This window comes from Silene latifolia, chromosome 1 (genome assembly GCF_048544455.1).
Source record: "Silene latifolia isolate original U9 population chromosome 1, ASM4854445v1, whole genome shotgun sequence".
Lineage (NCBI taxonomy): Eukaryota > Viridiplantae > Streptophyta > Magnoliopsida > Caryophyllales > Caryophyllaceae > Silene > Silene latifolia.
Genome location: NC_133526.1, coordinates 181874347 through 181889544, shown reverse-complemented (window position 1 = coordinate 181889544; position 15198 = coordinate 181874347).

Genomic DNA, 15198 nt, shown 5'->3' with positions numbered 1-15198 from the left:
CGGAGTCATAGGAGTGGGGCGTTGCGGGGAAGGGTGAGTGCAGAGAGGCGAAGTTGCAGGGTAGGGGTTACTGTTCATCGTTTTTTTTTTCGTAAATCATTATTTGTTTTTTTTTCGTAAATCATTACTCCGGTAGGCGCGGGGTCGGCCGGAGTAATGGGTTTCCGGCAAGGTGTTGGTTAATGGAGGTGTGTGGTGGTTAATGGAGATGGATGATGGTGATTTAATGGTGAAAGGGGATTATGAAAGGGAGAAAAAAATTGAATGGATAAAGGAAGAAAGAAATGAGAAGTTTAACAGTGTAAACTACGTATGTGAAAGAGTAAAAGGCATATGTGAAAGAGCAATACCCTAATCAATATGTGACCCACTAGTTTAGAATCAATTCCATAGATAATAAGCATTTTAATTACGTTTCCTTGCGTGGTTCGACTCCTGACTTTATTATCTACATTACTTAGTGTCCATTAGGGATTACCTTGATTTGCGATACGACTTAATTAGCCTATCAAGTATATAGTCTCTCATTTTACTACTCCCTCCCTTTAAAACCAATTGTCGCATTGGCTTTTTTTTGGACATTATTTAAAGAAAAATCTTCAAAATTCCTTGTAATATATAAGAGAACATATATTCATGTGAAAACTTGTTTGATTAGACCTTAGGAGTAAGTTAAAAGTATTAATTTTTTTATAATGTTTAGAAATATGCAATGAAAGGATGTAAAATGCGAATTGTCAAACATGGAAAAGGTAGATGTGACAATCTAGGAAGCACAAACACTTCTACCATCTTACATGTGTATGCTTGATACCATATCAGACGCCAACACTGGCATGGCACTCAAAAATACATGTTGATCACTTAACAAGGGGTGCAACACTGGCATGTGTATGCTTGATACCATATCAGACGCCAACACTGGCATGGCACTCATAAATACATGTTGAACACTTGACAATCTAGGAAGCACAAACACTTCTACCATCTTACATGTGCGAGATTACTAGCTCAATTGATAAGATTAAGAGCTCACTATCCAGGTTATCCCATTAAGACTATCCGTTTTGACAACGCTGGTGAATTTAGTTCACAAACTTTTGAAGATTATTGTATGTCTATTGGGATAAGTGTTGAACATCTTGTAGCACATGTTCATACTCAAAATGGCCTTGTTGAGTCATTAATAAAACGCATTCAATTAATTACGAGACCAATGCTTATGAGGTCTAAATTGCCTATTTCGGCATGGGGGCATGCTGTTTTACATGCAGCAGCACTAATTCGCATCAGACCAACGAGTTATCATAAATCATCTCCCCTAAAGTTGGTTTCTGGTCACGAACCAAGCGTTTCTCATCTAAGAATTTTTGGTTGTGGTGTATATGTTCCAATTAGTCTACCACAACGTACAAAGATGGGACCCCAAAGAAGGTTAGGAATATATGCTGGGTTCGAATCTCCATCAATTATTAAATTTTTAGAGCCATCTACAGGAGATTTATTTACGGCCCGTTTTGCTGATTGTCATTTTGACGAATCACTTTTCCCAACGTTAGGGGGAGAAAATAAACAACTGGTAAAAGAGATAAGTTGGCATGAATTATCATTATCTCATTTAGATCCTCGTACTAAAGAATGTGAACTTGAAGTTCAAAGGATAATTCATTTACAACGGTTAGCAAACCAACTGCCAAATGCCTTCACTGATCCAAAAGGAGTGATAAAATCTCATATACCAGCTGTAAATGCTCCAGCTAAAATTAATGTCCCTGAAGGACTTTCAATTGCAAATGAGTCTAAAGCACGCATGAAGCGTGGTAGACCTATTGGTTCCAAAGATAAAAAACTTCGAAAACAAAAAGGAGCAAAAGTTGATAATGGCAATGTTGAGGATAAGATAGCTTTTAAAAAGCTCCTTGAAAAGCTTGGAGACATGACTGATAATATTAATCTAGAATAGATTCAGGTACCTGCAAATAAAGATTGTGAAGAGATCTCGATAAATTATCTCATGTCTAGAAAAACATGGAACCGAAACAAAGTCGACGTCGATGATGATGTTTTTGCATTTAATGTAGCGCTTGATATCATGCATGAAAATGAGGATCATGAACCAAAGTCTGTTGATCAGTGCAGACGTAGAATTGATTGGCCTAAATGGAAAGATGTTATTGAAGCAGAATTAAAATCACTGGTTAAACGAGAAGTATTTGGGCCAGTAATTCGCACACCCAGTGGAGTAAAGCCAGTAGGCTACAAATGGGTGTTTGTGCGAAAAAGAAATGAAAAAGGCGAGATAGTCAGATATAAGGCTCGTTTAGTTGCACAAGGTTTTTCACAAAGACCTGGTATTGATTATGAAGAGACATATTCTCCTGTAATGAATGCAACTACTTTTCGATATCTGATTAGCCTGGCTATAAGGGAAGGACTTGATTTACGTCTTATGGACGTTGTTACAGCTTATTTATATGGCTCACTTGATAATGAAATATACATGAAACTCCCTGAAGGTTTTAAGCTTCCCGACATTAAAAGCAAGTCCAAGAGAGCAATATTCAATCAAGCTAAACAAATCTTTGTATGGTTTGAAATAGTCCGGGAGTATGTGGTATAACCGTCTTAGTGAATATTTGTTAAAAGAAGGTTATAAAAATGACCCTATTTGTCCGTGTCTATTCATAAAGAGGTCAAAATCCGGATTTGTGATTATTGCTGTTTATGTTGATGATCTAAATATTGTTGGAACTTCTGAAGAAATTACAAAAGCTGTCGAATGTTTGAAGAAACAATTTGAGATGAACGATTTAGGAAAGGCAAAATTTTGTCTTGGTCTGCAAATTGAACATCTTGACAATGGAATTTTGTTACATTAAGGGACCTATATTGATAAAGTGCTAAAACAGTTTAAAATGGATAAAGCACATCCGTTGAATACTCCTATGGTTGTAAGAACACTTGATGTGAAGAACGACCCGTTTCGACCTCGTGAAGAAAATGAGAAAGTCCTTGGTCCTGAAGTACCGTACTTGAGTGCAATTGGAGCTTTGATGTATCTTGCTAGTCATACACGGCCCGACATATCTTTTTCAGTAAATCTGTTAGCAAGATATTGTTCTTCTCCAACTCAAAGGCATTGCAATGGAGTCAAACATTTACTCCGTTATCTTCGAGGTACGTCTGATATGGGTTTATATTATTCTAATAAATGCAAAACACAGTTAGTTGGTTTTGCAGATGCAGGTTATATTTCTGACCCACATAATGGTCGGTCGCAAACTGGCTATGTGTTTACATGTGGTAATACTCCTATCTCATGGCGCTCTGTGAAGCAAACTATAGCCGCCACTTCTTCAAATCATGCCGAGTTGTTAGCAATTCATGAAGCTAATCGAGAATGTGTATGGTTGAGATCCGTTATTCATAATATTGAAGGATCATGCGATCTATCTCCAAGAAATAAGTCACCAACTATTTTACATGAAGATAATACTGCGTGCATCGCTCAACTCAAGGCAGGATTCATCAAGGATGATAGAACGAAGCACATTTTGCCGAAATTCTTTTTTACTCATGATCTTCAAAAAGATGGTGTCATTAGTGTTCAAAAAATCCGCTCTAGTGAAAATCTCACAGATATTTTTACCAAGGCACTTCCAAGCAAGATATTTGAGAAGCTAATCAATCAACTTGGGCTACGTCGTTGTGGACACGGGCCCACGGGGGCGAAAAGCGAGCAAGCTTTTCTTGTGCATTTGTGGAGTCGCCACCAATTTATTGTGGAAAATTGGAAACCGTTCGAATACCTCATGCCATGCCAAGACACAAAGTAGTGACATGAACACCAAGAACTCGTTACCCTTAACATTCTATGTCTAGAATGACTCTCGTGGATGCCAATGAACACGGATGTTCACAGAGATCTGGAGTAAGGGGTGAGGGTACGTATTAGGAAGCTCTTTTGATCGAACACCTAATCCCGCCCGCCTCGATAGCGGCCTCTACTAATGATTAGGGAAATCGTTTGTACTTGATATGCTGTCGATTATATGCATGCAATACAACATTCATTATATTAATCCTAGCATGTGAAAATTAATACTAAGTCGGTTATCACGTAATTTAACATGCATTAACGTCGAGTTAGGAATTTAAGATCGGTTACATGTGAGAGCATACAAGCAATACGATAAAAGAAATACAATAAAAATACAATAAAGAAAATTATAATAATTACATTGGATTAATTGATTTATGTCGAAAATACATTTTAAACGGATAATTTTAGAAAAGAAAGAATAAATAAACAAACAGAAATTAGGTGATAATACGATTAATAGTTAATTAAATACGTAATCTAATAAACTAGGTCAAAGCAGAAACGGGAATTCAGGGACAGAAATCAACCGGGAACAGGCGCAGCAGAGCTGCGTCCCTTAGAAGAGGCGCAACAGTTGCTGCGTTTGTTCCTGGGTTGAGTTCTAGCTGTGAAGCCGGAACTGCATCTCGTTAATATTCGTAGGTAAATTTAATGCTTGATTATGAATAATTGACTCAGATGGAAGTGATTAACAGATTATTTACATGTGATTGAGGTTTTAAAAACGATAGAACATGGATAAAAACTAATTAGGACGAATTATTTACAAGATTAATAAGGTTAATGTGACACCCCTCGATAGGGCATCAAAATAAAAGCGGAAAGTACGAGGTTTTTAAAACCTTTTTAAAAGCTTAAAGTGCGAAATCCACCATAAGCGATCAAACAAAAATGAAAAGAAAGATAATTAAGTTTTACAATTTAAAACAAGTGCGTTGGGGAAAAGATATCCCACGAATAAACACAAGTCTAACGATAGGTAAGTCTAAGCAACCTATAACTAAGGTCCAAGGGTCAACGTTCTCGCTAGCTCACACGTCTTCCCCATAATCTGCATCACAAACCTGTCATTCATGTAAACATGAACGCCACAGTCAGTGGGGAGTAACTCAGGGTTCTCCCAGCCACCATATGTCAAAATGCACATAAGCAAGAACTTAATTAAATATATTGATCATGCATCATACTTGAATAATATGAACAAGAGAATATAAACGATCATCATAATGAGATAGGCATATTGCATTATATTAAACATGCATTCAAGGTAACCAAAACATGGATATGAGATTAGACATCGAATCATATGAAGAAGGCAAACAACGGATCAATTGAATAGAAAATACATGGATGGAAACCAATAGTCATTCCTTTGAAAACCTCTTAACAACCATAGCACGGGACGTGGCTACTAATGTCACATTCATACTTATGGCTTACATCTCACCATAAGAACGGATGGGAACATCAATCCCGGCGATCATATCGCAACTAGGGGCTTACATATCACCACTAGTATCCGATAGGACCAAGACACTCACAACAATCCTAGAAGACGTGCACTCTCGTATATAAGAACACACCAATGACCGTAACAGCAAGACATTTACAAAGGCTTTGACTCAAAATAAGACAAACCCCTAGACTCCAACCTCTTGGTAGGACGACGATCATAATACGGTCCTAGTCTAAACCTGGATCCAGACTCTCGGGATGGGCGACACCCGATTCGACAAACGATACCAAATCGTATCCAAGACTCGAAACATGGCACGCACTCGTATCCAAAGGTCGAGTAACCTCTAATCGGAAACATGGCACGCACTCGTATCCAAAGGTCCGAAGAAAGGCGGAAGGATATCCTAATTCGGAAACATGGCACGCACTCGTACCAAAGGTCCAAAGAAGGAAAGATAACCCAATCCGGAAACATGGCTCACACTCGTGACCAAAGGTCCGAAAGGGGTAAATAGGGAGAGTCAAGTCGTCACACAATGTAAGTCGTCACACTTGGGTCACAAATACGAGTAACAATAGTTTGCATGAACATAACGTCGATAAGTCTTATATTAACCAAATACCAATAAGGAAGAAGATACATGCATAAACCATTGATCATTAGAGGTAACAAGTGAAAAGGAGCTCACAGGGGACTCCCAGTAGGTCAAGAGACCAGTCTGGCCCACCACCGGGACAACAAGCCAAAATCAAAATTTAAATAAAACTTACAGTGCACTCCCAGCCGGTCACCCGGCTGGGACTACAGCCAAATTTCCAAAAACACATAAAACCTTCAGTGCACTCCCAGTGGTCACCCTTGCTGGTCCCCCTACTGAATACACCAAATTTCCAAAAACACATAAAACCTTCAAAGATGTACTCCCACCGGTCAAGAGACCGGCCGCCGATCACCCTACTGACTACACCTTACTAAAATATGTCCAAAACTTACAGAATCTCCCAGTAAGGACGATGGGCCGTCACCCTACTGGGACTACAAACACGCGGATTCAATGCAAAACACTTCTAAACCATTTGAAACCAACAAAAATCGTTTCCCATCAATTGTTTACGTATCCTATCATGATTCTAACTCGGAAAACAACATATTTGAGCATGTGAATGGGTAATTTCGGATTCAAGAGATGTAGCATGAGAATTTCATCCAAACATGTGAGAATTGCAAACAAGCATGATATTCAACATCCAAATTAGCACCAATCATGAAAGATACAACTTTTAACATTCATGTGAGATTATAACTACAAAAACCACACAATTTTAACATAAAAGTCGAGTAACCCATCACCGTTACCTTTTTGCACTTCAATCTTCTAAAGACTCGTCAATGATGTAGCTATCCTCCTCCGGGTTGTCCAAGTTCTCCCTTAGAAAGAAGGGAAATGAGAAAAGGAAGAGAATGGCGCGAAAAGGAACGAGATTGGTGAAGAGTTGAGTGAGTTATGGTGATTTTAGGGTTGAGAGCAAAGGGTTTAACAATGGTGGAGTGTTTGTTGAGGAATTTCAGAAATTAGAATGAGGGAGATGAAGTTGTGAGGGTTTAGTTGAGGGTTTTGTGTAGAGAAAAGAGGGGAAAAAGGCCCATGAGTCAAGATAAGCCCAATAACTCAAAATGAGTCGGTATCCACTAGAATCTTCGTCCCAAGTCTACTATAACTCGAGACGGAGAATAATATTATTAAAATCTACACTATCATTACCGTTACACGGCTAAGACGATATTTTATGAAAATAAGCTTTAAATAATAATTATTTAATAAAAATTACTTAAAAGTTTATTTAAAAATATAGGGAAAGCGCGGGGTGTTACAGTTAATCATGAGAATTAATAACACGAATTAAACTAACTAAACAAATTAATTATGTTAAACATGTTATTAATGACGAACTAATGATGGTGACGATAAACAACAGATGAAAATATATCAATGATGAATTCCAGAGACTCAATATGGATGAATCGAATCTCTAAAACCCGAATTGATTTTAATGACGAAAACCCGCAAATATGGACTATAAGGGATTTAAGTCGGGAATTTAAAAGATGATAAATTATTAATGATTTATATGTTAGAATTATCATATTAGAATTATCATGTTAAAAGAAATATGAACAATTAAACAAGAAAACGAACAGACAAACAAAAGACGAAGGAAGAAGAAAGGAAGCAGGAACTGCGGCAGCCTCAAGAAGAGGCGCAGCAGGTGTTGCGTCCCTTCGAAGAGGCGCAGCAGTTGCTGCGTCCTTTCTTGACGTTTGTCTCCTGATAATCCGAAAAAAGGGTTTGAAACAACGTTTTATAAATCGGGTTTAACCATATTTTCGACATAAATCTGTGGACAATGGGCCTACGAGGGCGCTTGGGAGAACAAGCGTTTGCATTTTGTGGAGTCGCCACCAATTTATTGTGGAAAATTGGAAACCGTTCGAATACCCCGTGTCATGTCAAGACACAAAGTAGTGACATAGACACCAAGAACTCATTACCCTAAGCATTCTATGTCTAGTATGACTCTCGTGGATGCCAATGAACACGGATGTTCACAGAGATCTGGAGTAAGGGGTGATGGTACGTATTAGGAAGCTCTTTTGATCGAACACCTAATCCCGTCCGCCTCGATAGCGGCCTCTACTAATGATTAGGGAAGTTGTCTATACTTGATATATTGTCGATTATATGCATGCAATGCAACATCCATCAGATTAATCCTAACATGTGAAGATTAACTAAGTCGGTGAACAATTAATTTAACATATGATAAATGTCAAAGTAGAGATTTAGATTCAATTACATGTGAAGGCATACAAACAATATGATAAATGAAATACAACAATAATACAATAAAGGAAAATTACAATAATTACATTGGATTAATGATTTATGTCGAAAATACTTTTAAAACGGATAATTTGGGAAAAAGAATAAATGAATGAAATAGCGAACAAGAATTAAGGCGATAATACGAATAATAGTTAATTAATACGTAAGCTAATTAAACTAGGTCAAGGCAGAACGAAAGTTCAAAGACAGAATTCAACCTGGAACAGGCGCAGCAGAGCTGCGCCCTCTGGAAGAGGCGCAACAGTTGTTGCGTCTGTTCCAAGGCTGAGTTCTGGCTGTGAAGCCGGAACTGCAAATTGTTAGTATTCGTGGGTGATTTTAATGATTAATTATGATATTCGACTCGGATGAAAGTGATTTAATACATTAATTACATGTGAATGAGTCATAAAAACGATAAAACATGGATGAAACGAATGTAAACGAATTAATTACATGAACGAAAGATTGATTAGTGACATGGGTGAACTAACTAGGTTAAACATGACGAATTAATGAAGAACTAATGATGAACATGATAATAAACAGGTGCAAATATATCAAAGGTCGAATTCCAGAAACTCAATATGAATGAATCGAATTTCTATAACCTGGATTTGACTTTAATGACGAAAACCCGCAAATATTGATTACTTGGGATATAAGTCGGGAATTAATGACAAATTAAATACTAATGACGATGAACAATATATTACATGTTAGATTTATTATATCTAAATTATTATATCGAAGAATCAAAGAACAAACGAAAGAAAATAAAGAACAAACGAACTGACAAAGGACGAAGGAAGAAGAAAGGAAGCAGGAACTGCGGCAGCCTCATGAAGAGGCGCAACAGGTGCTGCGTCCCTTCGATGAGGCGCAGCAGTTGCTGCGTCCTTTCTCGACGGTTGTCCTCTGATAATTCGTAAAAAAAAGGGTTTTAAACATGGTTTTACAAATCGGTTTTAGAAGTACTTTCGACATAAACTTTACATTAATGATTACAAAAAGTAAATACCAATAAATAAAAGAGAGATTTACACCCTCAGACTTACATGTTTGACGAAACGAGATGAACTAAGTTTACGATTAGTGATACTCGACTCGAACTATAATGCAAATATAAAAGTGCTCTCGTAAGAGGAAGACGAATAAAGTTGATTGATTGTGGAGTTGGTCAAATTGGTCGGTCATGCAAACGAGGCTGGTACTCAGAAGGATCCGAGCTTACGTGGTCGAAAGTTCAAGCACGTAGACGCCAAAAAGTAAGAACGTGGTCTAGAATGTAAAGGGAGAAGAGAAGGGCGGACACTCGCGTGAGAAATATGAGGAGACCGAAGGCTCCTATTTATACTAATCACGTGAAGGGATTAGGGTTTTCGGAGAGACTTTGGAAGTGAATCTCGAAAAGGTATGAAAAAGATACGAAAAATACGCAGAAAAGGACTTGGGAAGAGGCGCAGCAGACACTGCGTCTCTTGGAAGAGGCGCAGCAGCTGCTGCGTCTGTTCCTAAGTGGTTTCCTCCTGCGGAAGAAAGATTTCCGTGTTTAATTTATGGAATAACGGATTAATCTTATTTTCCTTAATATTTTGTATGAATATTACGGGAAATTCTTTATCAAAGATTAAAAGATTTATAAAATATGGAATAGAAATATCCGGAACATTCCAGAACATTCTGACTCGGGATTTAGCGGTTATTAGAAAATGAAGACGGTTTTAGGCCCGGACTCCAAATGTACTCTAGTTACTGTCAAAACGACCGTATCGGCGCGTAGACGACAATTAAGAGGTAGACATCAGTGTTTGAGCAATCACTTAACGATAAACTTACGAACTGTCACAAATCGTTCCGCGTACCAAACATGCGGCCCAATCATCACCGGGTGGTTTGCGGGAGGTGCAGAAATGAGGTATCTACAGAGCCCCCACTTTGACTGAGGCTTGGACAAGGCGAAAGTCAAAGTATAGCCATCAGGTCAATCGAAGATTACAACCTGACGACTATGGCGACGCGAGGTGGCTCAAGGGGTCTGAACCAAGGACCTGTCGTCGGGAACATTTTAGAGTGTGTCGACTATCGGGGAGGGTCGTTTAAAGTCCATTAGACTACGTAAGGAAGCTCGCCAACCATAAGAAGAGACCATACCTGAGACTTCTTCCTCGAGATGCTTTCGGAGGTGCATAGGAGCTAAGGGTAGGCGTAAGAGCTAAGATTAAGCGTAGGAGCTAAAGGATAGCGTAAGAGCTAAGGGTAAGCGTAGGAGCTAAGATTAAGCGTAGGACCTAAAGGATAGCGTAGGAGCTAAGGGATAAGTAAGGACCGTGCCAGGGCGTGGGACCCTAAAGGAAAGCATCGATGGGAAGGAGGCCAAATATAATTTCAACCTAAGGGGTAACTAAGGCTCGAGTGTAAGAACTCTACCGGTTTGGGAATTTCTGGAGAACGACACCTTTATCGCGCTCCGCGGGGAAACAAGAAATATCATGAGTAGCAGGACACAGGCGGGAACTGCTGGGAGAAATCTGCTTGGGTCGTCTTCAAACAAACTTCAGAAGAACTTGAGAAGGACGATTGTATGTCGTGAACTCTCGTTGGGGAAACCAATCAGGAACTTATCTCCATGTCTCGAGAGGGATTGTCTATCCGCTTACTCTCGCTGGGGAATGAAGGCGTGTCGAAACACCTGTCAGAGAATACTTGCTCGTTGTGACAAACAAGGTCTTGGAAGCAATAAATAATGTACGGTAGCCTGCAGTTGGCTTAGACATGCGGATCCGGGTGAAGGATAATCGTCAAACGGACCAAATATGCGACGTAACATCAAGGAAGAGGCGCACCAAAGATGGGCCCACAAATAACGAACTCATAACGAATTTTTGAAAATTCGTATGAAGGGAAGCTGAGGAAGAGGCGCAACAAGAGCTGCGTCTCTGGGAAGAGGCGCAGCAGGTGCTGCGTCTATTCCTAGGGGTGTCTTTCCTGCGTAAAAACGCGATGAAACAGGGGTTTTATTTCATTTATTCGAAACATAAATCACCAATTTCTCTCTCAAATTCCAACCATTTCCGCCAAAATTTGATCCAAAAGCTTGCATTTGCTATGACTAACCGAGGTATGTATATCATTCTTGCATTTATCTTCTATATTGGACGAATTGGATCGACAAAATTTAGGGTTTTCAACCCTAAAATGTCGAAAAAATGGGGCTTTTCCCCCAAATGAACTTGCCTTGCAAAATTGACTTTGTAAATGGCTAATTGGTAATATAAGGATCATAACCATGTGTTTATTTCGAATTTTTGTTGAGTTTTGAGCATTTGAGTGAAATTGAGACGGTTTCACAGCTAAACTGTAAATCGCTTCGAAAATAGCCTTAGGATTGCCCATTTGCGATGAAACTTGATATTTGGGATCCTTGGATGATGGGTAAACTTCCTACCATCTCGGAATTTTGGTTTGTGACGGCTTTTTCAGGACACTTTTCTAGGGCATAATCGCCGTTATAACGAAATGCTGTCGAAATTTCGACTCGAACCCATGACTAGGCTTCAACTTAGGCTTGACTTAACCCAAATTACCACATGAGTGATCGGGTTTGTGGGAATACGGCCAAAGATGGCGAGAAAAGAGCGATTTCGGGGCCTTTGAAACTCGAAAATCCCCTAATCAAGGTTCGTCGTCACTTGACGCGGCCTAAAATTACTTTAACGTTGCAGGTGACGAGGCTTCTACTTCTGGGAGAGCTCCCATGGACATAGACATAGCCGTTGACGCTTCTCGTGCTCTCGAGGAGGCTTTCACTACTGTTGGGGCAGCTGCTGAGGTTACTGAGGACGAGGTCCTCGAGGAGGAGAAGGAGGCCCCTAGGCGGGCCAAAGTTGGGCGAGGTGGTCGTCAGTTGAGGGGAGCACCTACGTGGGCTGAGACCTGGGACAGCAGGCACTTACTTTGGGCTGCGGAGGGTCACCTGTCCTATAGGACGGTGAAGAGCTTGGTAATCTTGGATTCATTACTCATCACTCATCTTCTTTCCCTTCATTTGCTCATATCTTTTCCAATTTCATTCAAACTAAAGATAGCTTTTGTTTCAAATCACAATAGGAGGCCGGGAACATCAGATCTTTCTCGGGCTACACGACGATGATGGCGTGCTACGAGAGGCTGTCGGCGAAGGAGCGAGCCATGATCGAGCGGGGAGCATTTGGCGCCCTGGTGCAGGCTTGGAGGGATATCGCGAAGAGGAAGCTGCGGGCTAACCTTAGCCTGGACCGCTCTTTCTTGGACCGATTCTGGGACACGACTTCCACTTTTCACATGGCTTTTGGTGAGGTGAGAGTCACGTTGGAGGACTACGGCATGATCTCCGGTCTGCCGTGTGGGACCGAGACGGTGAAGTGGCCAGAGACTGCCATGAGGGTGGACTCGGCCGAGGCTAGGAGGCTGATCGGCTGGAACTTGGCGCCGAAGGCTGCTGCAATGCCTGGTTTGGTGCCCAGTTCTTATGTCCGAGACTACTTTGCGGGGAAGACCCCGGCGCTGGTGGTGATTGACGGGAGGAAGGCGACCCCTCCTCCCTGTACAGCTGAGCAGAGGGCCCGCTTGTGGCTTTGGTGGTTCTTGTCTTCGATCTACCTCGGAGACAAGGGAGAGAGGCTATCGACGAAGCTTCTTCCCTTTCTTTCTGACCTGAGCTCCCTAGGACGTTGGGAGTGGGTCACTGCTGGTTTTGCGGTCCTCATCCGCTTCATGAGGGCCATGGTTCGTCCGGAGTTGATGGAGAAGGGAACTTCTCCTGGTGTTGTCGGCCATGGACTACTGTTGGAGGTATGAACCTTCATTTCTTCTCATGAAAGATCATTTCTTTTTCTTATCAAATCACGAAAGATCGTTATTGACTATCTTGCTTCACAGGCGTGGGTGTACTCCTACTTTCCGAGCCTCTCGCCCAAGAGGACGGAGCCGCTGGAGAAGGCATATCCCGTTGTGAGGGATTGGGTGATGTGTCGCACGAGGAGCAAGCGTTCCTCTCATGGTGTCTACCGGCGGGACGTGAACGCTCTTCAGCTGAACTGTGACACCCCCATACTCCAAGTGCCTTACCAGGACCACTCAGGTATAGGAACGTCACCATCTCGGTTACCCGAGGCAATGATAATCATCAGACAATAAAGAAACATACTTAAATAGTAAATAACGTTTAACGTGATTACATGCCAAAAACCGAAACTAATAAAGAGATACAAGTTCTCCAAAACTGTCTACTATCAAAAGACTATAAAACTATTAGACACAGCGGAAGCCTTCTAAACTGCATCGTGGCGACTCCTCCCAGTTATCCCATACGCATCAACTCATACCTGCTCAATAACTGCCCACCATCCCCGAATGGATCACCACAGTTTTTAAAACATTTAAACGGGGCAGTACTGATTACATAAACAAATGCCATAAAGAAACAACGTCACAAACAGCTCAAGCAGTTCACACAAATCCCCAGTCTCCATCTCCAAACTCCACACAACTGACTACACACTAAAGTGTGTAGTCCTGCCAGAGTACCTATCGCAACAAGTACTCCACGCCGCCAGTGGGGGACCGCAGTCGTACCCACTAAATCCCCGCTCATCTCCATCGAGCAATAAACCCAAGTTCATTAATGTACACATTCCCTCTGTGACGGGTTCCACAGAGGGCGAATCAAGGGCGTGAAGCCACTCCCGCAAGTGACTCCACTCAGCCAGGGACGAGCCCCGAAGATCACAGACAGTTACACAATCAATCAACAATATACTATCAACAACACCAAAACCAATCCAACCTTATAATTACTCAACAATCACAACAACAATCACCAACAACTTATGTAGCCAATACTGAGTAGGGAAACCCTACCTGGAAAGTAACAAAATCAGACGGTCTCACAGCTGATATCAAAAAGCTTCCTCTACGAATCCTCCTCCTAACATACAAACATATAATCACTACCAATCACGAAATACAACAAAACCCCCAAATCCCAATATTAGGGTTTAACCAACTTTAACGAAATGCTATAAAAACGGTACGTAAATCTTACCCTCGACGCAAGGATCACAACGGTATAAAGAAAGGTAAAATCCGACCTTCCAAGCTCCGAGATTTGCCAACAATGCGATTGATGCGAAGAACGTAGTTTGATTTCTCTTTTTGAAAGTAATTAGGTTTTAAAAGTGTTTAAAGAAAAGTGACGGAAGTAAATATATACTTAATCGCAGTATTAACAAAACCCGAGAAATCATCCCCCGTAAACCGGCTACTCGATCGAGTAGCTGAGGTACTCGATCGAGTGCCCCCTTACTCGATCGAGTATCTACGTTACTCGATCGAGTACCCAACAGGTCAGAAACTATCTTTAAGACGCAACACACCCTTACTCGACAGAGTAAGGCCTACTCGATAGAGTACCCAGAGACTCATAAATCCGTAGTATTACATGGACAGCGTGAGCATCTCACTTATATTTGTCTTGCTTCTTTATTACTTTTTTAACCGATCATAAGAATGATTTCTTGCTTGTATTTTCTCAGTGGGTGCCCAGGCCTTGGGTGGAGTATGCTGACGCTCCTCCTTTTGTGGCTGAGGTCCTTCGACCTAGGAGCTCGAGCCGGTTGCTGTTGAGGACGTCGATGGGTCCTGTGTGGTACTTGGGTGAGCGCTTGGCTCGTCAGTGCTCTGGGGATGTCTTGACGGTTCTCATCGATCCTCCTAGGACGATGTTCAAGGAGCTTTCTGAGGCTGAGATGGAGGCTGACTTGGCTGGCGTTGGTGGTGACGCCCTCCTTCTTCCTGGTGAGGACTAATCGGCATTCCTCTACGGGAGATTGGCATACTGGCCGATTGTGGTGAGCATTTACTCTCCTTATGACCATTTCGAAAGCATGATGAATGATCATCGATTTAATGGAAATCCTGTGTCTTTGCAGG